The sequence below is a fragment of the Mustela putorius genome, unplaced genomic scaffold (genome assembly GCF_011764305.1).
Source record: "Mustela putorius furo isolate JIRA1106 unplaced genomic scaffold, ASM1176430v1.1 tig00003863_pilon_pilon_pilon, whole genome shotgun sequence".
Lineage (NCBI taxonomy): Eukaryota > Metazoa > Chordata > Mammalia > Carnivora > Mustelidae > Mustela > Mustela putorius.
The window spans coordinates 5764666-5777473 of NW_025422015.1; the positions used below are offsets into that span (position 1 = coordinate 5764666).

Below are 12808 nucleotides of genomic sequence, written 5' to 3' on the forward strand. Positions count from 1 at the left end.
GAAATAGTGAGAAGGGAAATTAGCATGATCCGGCTGAGAAACCAATGGTGTTAACTTTTAAAATGACATCAGTGTTTCAAAATGGCGCCCACTGGATTTAATATGATGATGAGTGACAACATCTAAAGGAAGCCAAGAGAAAAATTGCTGCTCTGGGGCTAGTGCTGATAAATCTGGAAAATGATAGAAGTGAGAGTGTCGAGAATGTTGGGGAAAAGAACTTGTGAAATCTTACATGGTTTACCTTCCAAGGATGAGAAGTGAGAATGGTTATAGTCAAGTGTAGCTCTGGGTCTTTAGAAGCACTGACTGACAACCATTCCAGCGAAGGTGTTTGTTTATCTCCAGGATGGATAACCAGGATAAGGTTAAAAAAACTCTCACTTCCCCTTTCCTCCAACAACAGCAAAAATTGTGCTTAAAAGGAATGATAAATTCATGAATGTCTGTGGAACAGAAGGGGGCAAGGATGGTTTTGTTGTTTTTTTTTTTTATTTTTTATTTATTTATTTTTTTTTAGCACATTTGACTCAGCATCAGATGGATCCCAATGAGGAAGAAGAAGTAAAGGCTTTAATATGCTTAATTTTTATAAATATGGAAATGAATGAAAGAATCACCCATAATCACAGACAAATATGAGGGATACCATGGTACTGTAAAGAAAGTAAAAATATGACTAGATACCAAAGGAGCTGAGATTTGCACAGGGTAGAAGGATATGTGAGGGGGAGATAAAGATCACAAAGAGGGTTAAAAAACAAACCTGTATTGTGGAAAATTTCATTTATAAGAATAAAGAGAATAGTATAATGAATCCCCATATACCCTTCACTTAGCTTCAACAGTTAATCAACAGTTAATTGACTAGTCTGGTTTCATCTTTTCCCATTGCCCTGGGTTTTTCTCTGTGCTTCCCTCCCCGGATTATTTTTTTTTCTTTGTCCTGGATTGTTTTTATAGAAGTTCCAGACATATCTTTTCATTCATAAATATTTCAATATATATTTCTAAAAGACAATGATTCTCTTAAAAATATCCTTAAGCCACCTAAATTTAGTAATAATTTCATAACAAAATTTTTCCAATCATCTTATTTTAAAAATAGCTTGAATAAGAATCCAAATATAGGGGCCCCTGGGTGGCTCAGTCCTTAAGCATCTGCCTTCGGCTCAGGTCATGATCCCAGGGTCCTGGGATCAAGCCCCACATCAGGCTCCCTGCTCAGCGGGAAGCCTGCTTCTCCCTCTCCCACTCCCTCCACTTGTGTTCCCTTTCTCACTGTGTCTGTCAAATAAATGAATAAAGTCTTAAAAAAAAAAAAAAGAATCCAAATATATTCAAATCCAATTTGTTGATATGTCTTCTAAAGTTCTTTTAATCTATAGCTTCCCGCCCCCAGTCTTTTTTGCTTCTTGAAATTTATTTATTTAAGAGAGCTGGGTAGTCCCTTACATTTTGGGTTTTTCTGATTGCATCATCACAGTGTCACTTCATATGTTTCTTGCCCCTGTCTTTCTTGTAAACTAGTGAGTAGTTACAGGGGCTTGATCTTATTTGTTTTTTGTTTTTTTTGTTTTGTTTTGTTTTGTTTTTTTGTTTTGGTAGGAATATTTCTTGGGTGGAGGTATGTACATATGTATGCAGTGTTTGTCTGTCTCTCTTGGGAGACACTGATGGACATTGCCTACATCCATTATTTCATTGTGCATTGCAGAATAGTGGCTTTCTATAATTACTTCTGTATTTACTAACAGCATTCTATTATTATTTATTAACTGGGCTATGCCCATAAAGAAAAAAGCTTTAAAGTTAAGTGAGAACATGAGAACATGCTAATCTCATATATATACATTCTTACATATATTCTTGGGTCCCCTTCCCTGTTTCTCCTTCTTTACAATCAAGATCTCAAGGAGTAAGTCTCAGATATTTGTCTCCGTGTTTTAAATCTTCTTTTTGGTTTTTCGTCAGCTAAGCTCTATTTTATGCCGAAACTCCATAAAAATGCTCATGTGAAGTACTGATGACCCATATTGACATATCCAATGGGAAAAGCTTTTTAAATTTAAGTTTAAATGAAAACAATGGACATTTTCCTGTTTTCTCCCTTGATCTCTCCAGAGTTTTTGGCATTAGGAACATGTCCTGTTTCTTATGCTTCTTTCTGCCATCTTGGTGTCTGGGAATGCACTATTTACAGGATTCCCTCCTGTTTCTCTGGCTATTCTGCTCAGGCTCTTGCATTAAGTTCCTTTATATTTTTTCATCTCAGTGTCTCTTTTCTGTCTGCACTCCTTTTTCTCTCTTAGGTCTACAAACCTCCTACTTATCTCATTCTCTCTTATGGCTTGAGATTGTACCAGTCCCTGGAGACTCTTGGTCTGTATCTCTGGCCTAGATTTATCTCTAGGAATTCCAGGCTTACCAATAAGCATTGATCTTGAAGGGTTCTCAGCAATCTCCAAGTCAGTTTGTCTTTTTGACAAAAAAAGATCTTCCCCTCCAGATCTGTTTCTTCCCCTCCAGGTCTGTTTCTCTTATGTTACCCTATGTGTGATAAGCATGATAAGCACAGATATCAAACTAATAACCTTGACCAGAAGCTGGAAAGTCTGTCCAGATTTCTCCCTTTCCATCCTCACTCAGTCTGTCACCAAATATTAAACTTCACCCAGGGCAACGTCTTCTCTCCTTTTATACTGATCAAGATCTTAGTTTAGACTCCATCATGTTTCTCATCTCATGTTTTTGTAGTTTCCTAAATGAGCTCCAGCTTCCTGGACCCACTCCTCCCTCCTCTTGTCATATTTCATCACACAGTTGTCATATTTCATCATATTCTGAATCCAAAGTTCAGATTCATCCTCTTAACCCACAGGGTGTTTTGTTAGGTTTGTCCATCTTTTCTAGCCTTATTCCATCTCCCAATGTCCCCACAGTTGTCCTTTGCTTCAGTTGAGCTACCGGCTGTCCCTTGAAAATATCTCTCATTTCTCAACACTGTTCCTTTACATACTGTTTCCACTAGACTGGTATTTTAGGCCGTGCAGGCTACATACAGTGTCTGCTCCATATTCTTTTTTGTTATGTTTCACAACCCTTTAAAAATATAAGAACCATTCTTAACTTGAGAACTGTATGATAGAAAATACCAGCCTTGATTAGATGTGGCCTACAGACAACAGTTTGCTGATGTCTTGTGTAGAGCACACTTTCCTTGCCTTCTCTACTTACAGAGTTCCCATTTAACCTTTAAGACTCAAGAGTCATATCCTCCTGGAAAGCTCCCTGACTCCCCTCCCCTGCTTTGACTTTCACTGTCTTTCCTCTGTGTTCACAAACAGGATATGCATCTTTGCATGCCAATATGATGGTTGGTTTAATTGTCCTTTCCTTTAGAGACTAAATAAATGTCTTAGAAATAAAAACTGCTTGTTTTTTTCTCTAAATGTCCAGGAGAGTGCCTAGCATTTAGCAAATGTTTAGTAGATGATTGCCAAGTGAGTAAACAAGAAAAGGTGCCTTACTTGGTGCTGCCTGTAGTACTGACGGCTGCCATTTATTGAGTGCACTCTGTGGAATAGTCACAATCTAAAAACTTCAGAGGGGTAATTTTCATTTTGTGTGTTGACATGATAGCCCCATGAAGGAGGTACTTTCATTCCCTCCATTTTATAGATGGGAAAGATGAGGCACAAAGAGGTTAAGGAATTTGACCAAGTGCATCGGAATTTCAGCAAGGGAAGGCCTTTTGGGATGGTCTTCAACATATATGTAAAGAACTCACCATAGGCCATGTTCTGGTTACAGGCTACAGCAGTGAATAGAAAACACAAAAATCTTCCTTTCAAGGTATTTACGTTTTAGAGAAGGGAAACAGTCATTTAAAAAAAATAAGTAAAATGTATTGTGTAATAAGTGCTATGGAGAACAAAAGTTGCAGGAAAAAGAAATAGAAAGTTCTGTCGTGAAATGCACAAGGTCAATAGGGTGGACAAAGAAGGTTTCCCTGAGAAAGTGATATTTGTGCAAAGCTCTGAAGGATGTGAGGGGATGATCTATTAGCATATGTGAAGGAGGAGAGAACGAGTGTTAAGGTGTGCAGTCAGAGAGGTAAGGGAGAAGGGGTGATAATGTAGGTCTTTCAGGTCATTGCAGTGATTTGGCTTCACTCAGAGTCTAATAGGAAACTACTGGAAGGCTTGCAGCAGAGGAGTGACACGATCTGACTTACCATTTTTTTAAAGAGATTTTATTTATTTGACAGACAGAGATCACAAGTAGGCAGAGAGGCAGGCAGAGAGAGAAGGAAGCAGGCTCCCCACTGAGCAGAGAACCCAATGCGGGACTCGATCCCAGGACCCTGAGATCATGGCCTGAGTGGAAGGCAGAGGCTTAACCCAGTGAGCCACCCAGGTGCCCTGATTTGTCATTTTTTAAGAATCACTCTGGCTTCTAGGCGGAGAACAGACTGAAGGTGAGCAAGGGTAGAAGCTGGGAGTCGGACTTGGTGGCCATTTCAATAATCCAGATAAGAGATGACTAGTGGCCTGGGCCAGGGTGATAGCAATAGAAGAAGTGAGAAGTAATTGGATTTGGAACCTCTTTTGAAGGTAGAATTAATAAAATTTGCTAAAAAATTGTGGAGATGTGGGAGAAAGAAAGGACTCCAGGATGACTCTAGATCTGGGGCCTAAGCATCTGGAAGAATTTAGCTGTAGGGAACTGACATGGGGTAGATGTGATTGGAACCATAGGGGAGGGCTGGAAGCTCAGAAGAGAAGAGTAACAGCCCACTGTGCTGGGAGCTAAGTGCATGACAGTGTCCCTGCTACTGAATGGACTGACGTCAACAGGCGAGAGATCTCAAGAGTGTGTGAAGAGCTCTGTGCAAATTCACCTATCTTTTTATTAATGATCGGAGTCATTTCGCCATTGACACAATGCTAGGTATAAGTTGGCATCAGTTGGATAACAAACCAGAGTCCAAGGAAGATCTTGACAATTCCAGAAGGACAGGCTGACATAGCAAGATGAAGTTAACCTAAACAAAAACAAAGTCTTGCAAATTTGATGTGTTCAAGTAATATCTATTCGAAGAATGGCACTGTTGTTAAAAGCATTTTGTTGGTTGTCGAACAGATCTGGTTCAAAATCCCAACCTATGCCTTCTCAATCCTTTCTCTTTGATTAAGTCAAATAACTTGTGTTATTTATAAAATGGTACAGTAATGCCTTGCTCAAAGTGTTGTGGTGAAAATGAGGTGAAATAATAAAGTACTTAACATGCTGCCTAAGATGCAATAGGTAGTTGGTAAATAAGTTTTTTTTTTTTCTGAAAGACTTGGTAACCTTTATTTTTGGCATCTTGAAATAATACTAGAACTAGAGGTTTTCTAGTACTTGAAACATGTCTTCCCCAGAACATTTTCCTATCAGGTTCCCCAACCCCAGCTGAAAGTGTTAGCCCTCTTCTCTAGCTTTCCTATCTTTCTGCCTTAAGATTAATAATCTATTTTATATTTTCTATTACATTTTAAGTCACTCTCTTATATTTGTTTACAACCTTTCTCCCTTAATCTGACATTTGGAATACTTTCTAGGGCCTCTCATTTATTTATTTAATTTTTTAAAAGATTTTATTTATTTGGTGGGGAGAGAGAGAGCATGAGGTGGGGGGGGCGGTGGTAGTGAGGAGGAGCAGAGGGAGGGGGAGAAGCAGGTTCCTTGTTGAGCAGGGAGCCCGATGCTGATGCCAGGCTCAATCCCAGGACCCTGGGATCATGACCTGAGAGGAAGGCAGAGGCATAACCCACTGAGCACCCAGCTGCCCTATCTAGGGCCTTTTATATTCATTTCATCACCACATTTTTTATTGAGATACAATATACATATAACAAAATTCACCAATTTTAATGACCCAAATTGATGCATCTTGATTTATCTATGTAACCACAAACAATTATAGAACATTTGAATCTACACTTCTAAAGTCTTTTTCTAGTTGAAAATAATTGAAATTTCTAAACATTTGTAAAGGATAAATTTACAAATTAAAAAATAGAGCTTTATTCAGCATGAAAGGAGAAATGAGGAATACACTTAAGAATAGTTATTTAGAAAGGCAATAGAATTCTGAAAATCTGTCAGATCATTTCCTTGTCTTCCTTTCATCCTTTAAGCAGGATAAGATGCTTGTTGAAAATTAAGAACTTGCCAAGAATAAATTTGATTTCAGGATGCTTAAGGTTCTGCCTGAATCTGCGATGAGAATCAGGGTACTAATTCATCTTAGTCTTGGTCTTGTGGTTTGTTTCCTTTTTATGCTAATCTGCTTAGAATCAGAGCGTGGTTGAAGAAAGGCAAGATGGGCAGAGAGGAGGGAATAAGACCAGTTGGCACGAACAACACCCACACCTTCTTATTCTGCTCCTTAAATAGCATAATTACATGGCAACGGGGTCCAGTAATGTAGGCAAATTAATTGTTTAAAGCACAAAGTAAAATTTTAACCATTGGGATATTGTTTGAAAAAAGGAGACACAATATGCCACAGTCATTATGTATTGTGACTAATTACATGATAGTACTTCTGAATTCTCGTTTGATGTAAAAATGAGGATTTCTAGATAGAGGGGAAGGAAAAAAAGGCCCACCTGAAGTAGAAGGGTAAAGTGACGAGGGAGGGAGGGACCTAAATGGATACAAGTGCCCCCTTCCTTTGGCACGCTAGTGTCGTTCCATGGGTCTCTCCTGGTGTATCTTTCTCCTCTTCTCTCTCTTGCCAGGCCTTCACTAGCTCCTCCTCATTCTTTTTACCTCTTATTTCTGGGCATTTCCCAAAGAGTTGGCTCTATCCTTTCCTTTTTCTTTCTCTCTCTCTAGTTTCTCCTTTGGAGATCAAAATTATTTCCATGTGTAAGGCAATATCACCACCCCCACCTTATTGAAATGAAAATCCAGGAATTACCAAGCTTTAGCAAGGTAAAGTTTCTGTGTAGGTAGGAATGGTTGACAAAACAGTCTCAGGATCTCCTGTAACTTTTCTTTCTTCCTGAGACTTCTCTTGCTTTAATTACTACCATTCTTCCCACTAGACCCCAGATGTACACTGCCTCAACATTAGAGTTCTGGTCCAGCTGTGGGTAAAATACCCTCTCTTGTTTCTCTGTAGCCAAGGTTGGGATATTTTCTTAAAAAGAACTAAAACCGTAAGACACTTTCAATCTCACCAAACAAACCGAAGGTTGCTAGGAGTTGAGGGGGTAGGGATAGGGTAGCTGGGTTATGGACATTGGAGAGGGCATGTGCTATGGTGAGTGCTATGAAATGTGTAAGCCTGATGATTCACAGACCTGTACCCCTGGGGCAAATAATATATGTTAAGTAAATAAATAAATAAAACTAAAACCAGCAAACAAAACAAAAAACAAAAGGATGTTAAAACCTATGAGAGGGGCGCCTGGGTGGCTCAGTGGGTTGGGCCGCTGCCTTCGGCTCAGGTCATGATCTCGGGGTCCTGGGATCGAGTCCCGCATCGGGCTCTCTGCTCAGCGGAGAGCCTGCTTCCCTCTCTCTCTCTCTCTGCCTGCCTCTCCGACTACTTGTGATTTCTCTCTGTCAAATAAATAAATAAAATCTTTAAAAAAATAAATAAATAAATAAATAAAACCTATGAGAGAAACACAAAAACTTTACTTCAGCCTGGTGTACAAAATATTATTTAGGGTTCCAATTTTCCCAGAGGCCCTTCATGGGATATCTAGACGTTGGTCATCATCCAGTATGAAAGATAAACATATTGTAAGAGAGACCTTCCCAGTCCACACAGAGAGGGCTCCGTCTCTGTTTTGGTTTCCACTTAGGAGATACACTTCTTCTCCAGGAGACTGCTGACTGGAAAGACCACAGTTTTCAAGAGAGGCCACTGCTCACTAGACCAGAGCCTCTTATTGTCTAATGACCCCTAGTAATATCAAATTGCTGGCCTTGTAACAACCACAATATCCATTTAACAAAAATTTATAACCAGCATTGTGAGAGATTTCAGTTCACACATCTCTGTGTAAGATGACTTGAGCTCTATTTCTACCTCAAGATTATTTATTTGTTCTTTCTTTCATTTATCCATCAGTCACTATATTTTGAGCACTTCCTATTTGTCAGGCATTGTGCTATGGGGCAAACAAGACAAACATGGCACGTATCCTCATGCAACTTGTGTTAACAAGGGTCATCAGGCATTACAAAATTGTAAGTTGAGGGGCACCTGACTGGCTCAGTGGGAAGAGCACGTGACTCTTGATCTCAGGGTTGTGAGTTTGAGTCCCTTGGTGGGTGTAGAGATTACTTACAAATAAAATCTTTTTAAAAATGTGTAAGTTGATTAGTCTTATAAAGGAGGACTTTAGGGTATTATGGGAGTCTATGAGCAGATCTAACTGAATCAGGTTGGTCACGAAGACTTCTGGAGGAAGTGACATTTAATTGAAACTTGAAGGATAAAATCAGCCAGATATATTCAGGTGTGTGTGCCAGAGTGAAAGGAAGAGCAGGTAGGAAATACCAGGGAGAAGGCACAGCATATTTAAGGAATGTTAGCAGCTTAGATCAGAGAGGAAAGACTGACTTCAGTTGAACCTGCCAAGGTGCTGAGGAATCCAATCATGCTAGGCCATGTTAAGGAATTTTCGCCTCTATTCTTAGAGCAACAAGAAGGCATGGAGAGCCAGGATTCCATTACAACTTATGATTATATTCGAATTTGGGTAAGAGTAAGTAATAATAATAATAATTATAACTTAAAAATAGCTGAAACTACGCTCAGCATGGGTCAGGCACTCTTTAAGTGCTTTCCATATATTAAGTAACATGCATCTCACACAAACCCTATCAACTAGGTACTATTTTGATGCCCAATTTATAAGTGAGGAAAGTGAGATATAGTGATATCTCATATTATGTAACTCATCCAAGATCACACAGCTCACAGGTGGCAGGGCTTGTGAGGAAACCCATTAAGAAGCTTTTGCAGAATTATCAGCAAAAGACACTCGGGTCTTGGATGGAAGTAAATGACAGTGGGGATCATTAGGGATGGCCTTAAGATATAAAAGAGCTGTACAATTTATAGGATTTACATCAAAAGTACTACATTTCCAACGTTTGGTATACTTAAAAATTATCTCATTATGGAAAGAACATTTAACATGAGATCTACCCTCTTAACAAATTTTTAAGTGTACAATACAGTTTTTATTAAATATGGCCAAACACTTTTTAACTTGATTATCTTGCTGTCAGTTACCTCAATTTTCTACCATGACTCTTTCTCATCAGTTTTTCCCATTCCCGTCAAAGGTATTATCTGTAATTCTGCAGACCGAAAGCTTCAAAGTAATTTTTTTCTATTTCTCTCTCCCTTTTTCCTAGCGAGTGAACAGTCACAAATCCCATGCCAGTTGCCTTTGGCAAAATCCTCACAATTCATCCCATCCTTCCCATCGCCAATGTCTTGCCTATAGGCATTTTAAGTGCAAGTCTTCTTGCTCAGAAGGATCTCAGCAGGCTGTCCTGACTGAGTCACACAGTTTTACCTCGTTTCTCCATCTAATCTTCAGCTAAACCAAAGCTGTAACTGAATTTTAAGAGAATGCAGAGAAAGAGGGGCGCCTGGGTGGCTCAGTGGGTTAAGGCCTCTGCCTTTGGCTCGGGTCATGACCCCAGGGTCTTGGGATTGAGCCCCACATCGGGTTCTCTGCTCAGCAGGGAGCCTGCTTCTCCCACCTCTCTCTCTGCCTGCCTCTCTGCCTATTTGGGATCTCTGTCTGTCAAATAAATAAATAAAATCTTAAAAAAAGAGAGAGAGAGAGAATGCAGAGAATGGACTGTGTATTGCTGTTGGATCCACTTTAAGAGATGGGAACAATTTAAGAAGTGATAGAAGGGGGAAGGGGAGAGCTTAAGGGACAGAGGGAAGGAGGGGGGAATACTCACAGCTAGGAGGACCTGAGAAATGTAGTTTCTGGGAAGCCAAATTCCTGCCCTGGTCACAGGATTTCCTACTCATGAGAAAGCCTTCGATTTTTCTCTGGTTGAAACATTAGTACCTCAGGTTTTACTACCAAAGACAAGTTACAGACATGAAAATATTTACAGATTCAACACAAAAAGCACTGGACAGACTTTTCAGATATCTACTCTCTAGTTCTTAACATTTATTTTTGTGTTTTTGACATCCACATATTGAGTCTATACATCAGTCACTTTACTTCTACTATTTTGAATTTGAGAACAATCCGGTGAGGTAGGTGTTAACATCCTTCTCTTTGTAAGTAAAAAAAAACTGAGGGTCGGAGAGTTTTGGGAAGTGGCCAGAGGTTACAGTTGGAACATGAGAGACAGAGGTACAGCTATGTCTGACCCCAAAGCCCATGTTTTAGGCACTCCAGCCCACTGTCTGTAATAGCATGGAGGCATAAGGTATTTAAAGAAATTGTTTTAGAAATTTTAACATTTTGGGATGCCTGGGTGGCTCAGTTGTTAAGCATCTGCCTTTGGCTCAGGTCATGATCCTGGGTCCTGGGATCTAGCCCCTCATAGGGCTCCCTGCTCAGCAGGGTGTCTGCTTCTCCCTCTCCCACTCTCCCTGCTGGTGTTCTCTCTCTCACTGTGTTTCTGTCAAGTAAATAAAATCTTAAAAAAAAAAAAGAAAGAAAGAAAGAAATGTTAACATTTTAAGCCTGGAGTTGAAAGCACTGATGTTTTCAATGAATTCATCTCAGATAGTCTAGTTAAGGTTAAGGAATTTGAAAATATCCCTAAAGTCTCTCCTACTCTGTAGTTCTATGACATTATTTTAGTTGTTTTGACTTAAGTAAAAAGAAAAGATGATCAAGAAAAAGCCCTTTTCCACACATAAGAACCACACTTAATGAAACGATTATAACATTGCTCTTGTGAACCTGTAGGATTTGAAAACGATCTTTATCTTTTACTGGAGGAATAAAGTCATAATGGATTTTAGAAATTATGTATTTAGTTAATAGATGCTTAGATACAAGGGGAAGTTTGTAAAATTAAATTCCAGAAAAAAATTTAATGACATCACAAGAATATTTCTATAATAATTCTCTAACACCACAAATAGCTTCCATGTTTGTCCAGTCATTTCTTGCACAATGCAATGTGAGACTATTAGCTTCTATTTACTTGGCCAACAGCTAATATAGTCATAAATACAAAATAAATCATTCAGAATAACTAAGGTAGATAAGACAAAATATATTGAAAGAATAAAACATACTTAAAACAAATATGTATTGTTTATAACTTACTTCTCTGATAAACATATTGATATTAAAATGCATTCTTAGACTACAGAAAGGGAATGTGATTATTTCAACTCTGTTTTTACAGGTAACTGAAAATAACTATGAGAAATTGTTGCAAGTTATGAAGGGGAATGGGAGATACAGACTTCTGGTTTTGGAATGAATAAGTCACAGGCATAAAAGGCACAGCATAGGGAATAGAGTCAGTGATGTTGTAATAGTGTTGGATGGTGGCAGATGGTAGCTACACTTGTGGTGAGCACAACACAATATTCAGAGTTGTTGAATCACTATGTTGTACACCTAAAATTAATCTAACTTTGTGTGTTGACTCTACTTCAATGAAAGAAATTGGTACAAATTAACTGACCAACATAAAGATGGCGAGTAGTTACTCTGGAGTCTTTATATTTGTACTTTTTAATGCTATACATAAACACCATAGAGAAAATGTATTTCATACATGTGAAACATAATAATCCCTCTGGTATCCATATCTTTGCATTGATAATAACTCAGATTTCTTTCCTACCTAGTTTTCTTATTTACAAAATCATTTAGGGGCACCTGGGTGGCTCAGTCAGTTAAGAGTCTGCTTTCGGCTCAGGTCATGATTCCAGGGTCCTGGGATTGAGCCCCTCATCGGGCTCCCTGCTCAGTGGAGAGCCAGCTTCTCCCTCTCCCTCTGCCGCTCCCCCTAGTTGTGCAGTACCTCTGTGTGTGTGTCAAATAAATAAATAAAATCTTTAAAAAATAAAAAATTCATTTAAAATAAATTTTAAAAAATTATTTTACATTTCTTTTTCTTCATTTATTTTAAATTCTGTGCTGGTTCTTCATTAGCTGAAGTTAGTTTATGCAGATCAGCTTTCTATCAGAAAGTTTGCCTTGCTTTGTCCCTCGGTGATAATTGCCTACAAAATTTAAAAAATCCCAAGTTCTTTTTTTTTTTTTTAAGATTTTATTTATTTGACAGAGAGAGAGAGTAGGCAGAGAGGCAGGCAGAGAGAGAGGAGGAAGCAGGCTCCCTGCTGAGCAGAGAGCCCGATGCAGGACTGGATCCCAGGACCCTGGGATCATGGCCTGAGCGTAAGACAGAGGCTTTAACCCATGGAGCCACCCAGGCGCCCCTCCAAGTACTTTTTTTTCTGCACCCGCCCTTTCATTTAAAATAAAATGATCCTTTAAAATAATAAGATGCAGAGGTGAGAAGCAAGGATCCCAGAGCCCTACTGCCTGAGTTTGAATGCCAACACTGCCACTTCCTGACGGTGGGTCCCATGCAAGTACAGTTTCTCACGTTCCTGGCCTGGGGGTATAGCTCAGGGGTAGAGCATTTGACTGCAGTTTCTCACGTTCCTTCTCAGGATGGCAGTAGCAGTACATGTCTCACAGGATTGCTATGAAGAAAAAATAAACGCATTACACACATAGTGCCTGGAATACAGAAAACACTATTTAAATAGTCTTTT

General features: G+C 39.1%; 1 protein-coding gene across 3 annotated transcripts in view; it reads left to right on the top strand.

Moving 5' to 3' along the window:
• The window catches only part of FILIP1 (filamin A interacting protein 1), a 267880-nt gene that overhangs the window by 230607 nt on the left and 24465 nt on the right, over positions 1 to 12808 (top strand). The window lies entirely within an intron of this gene.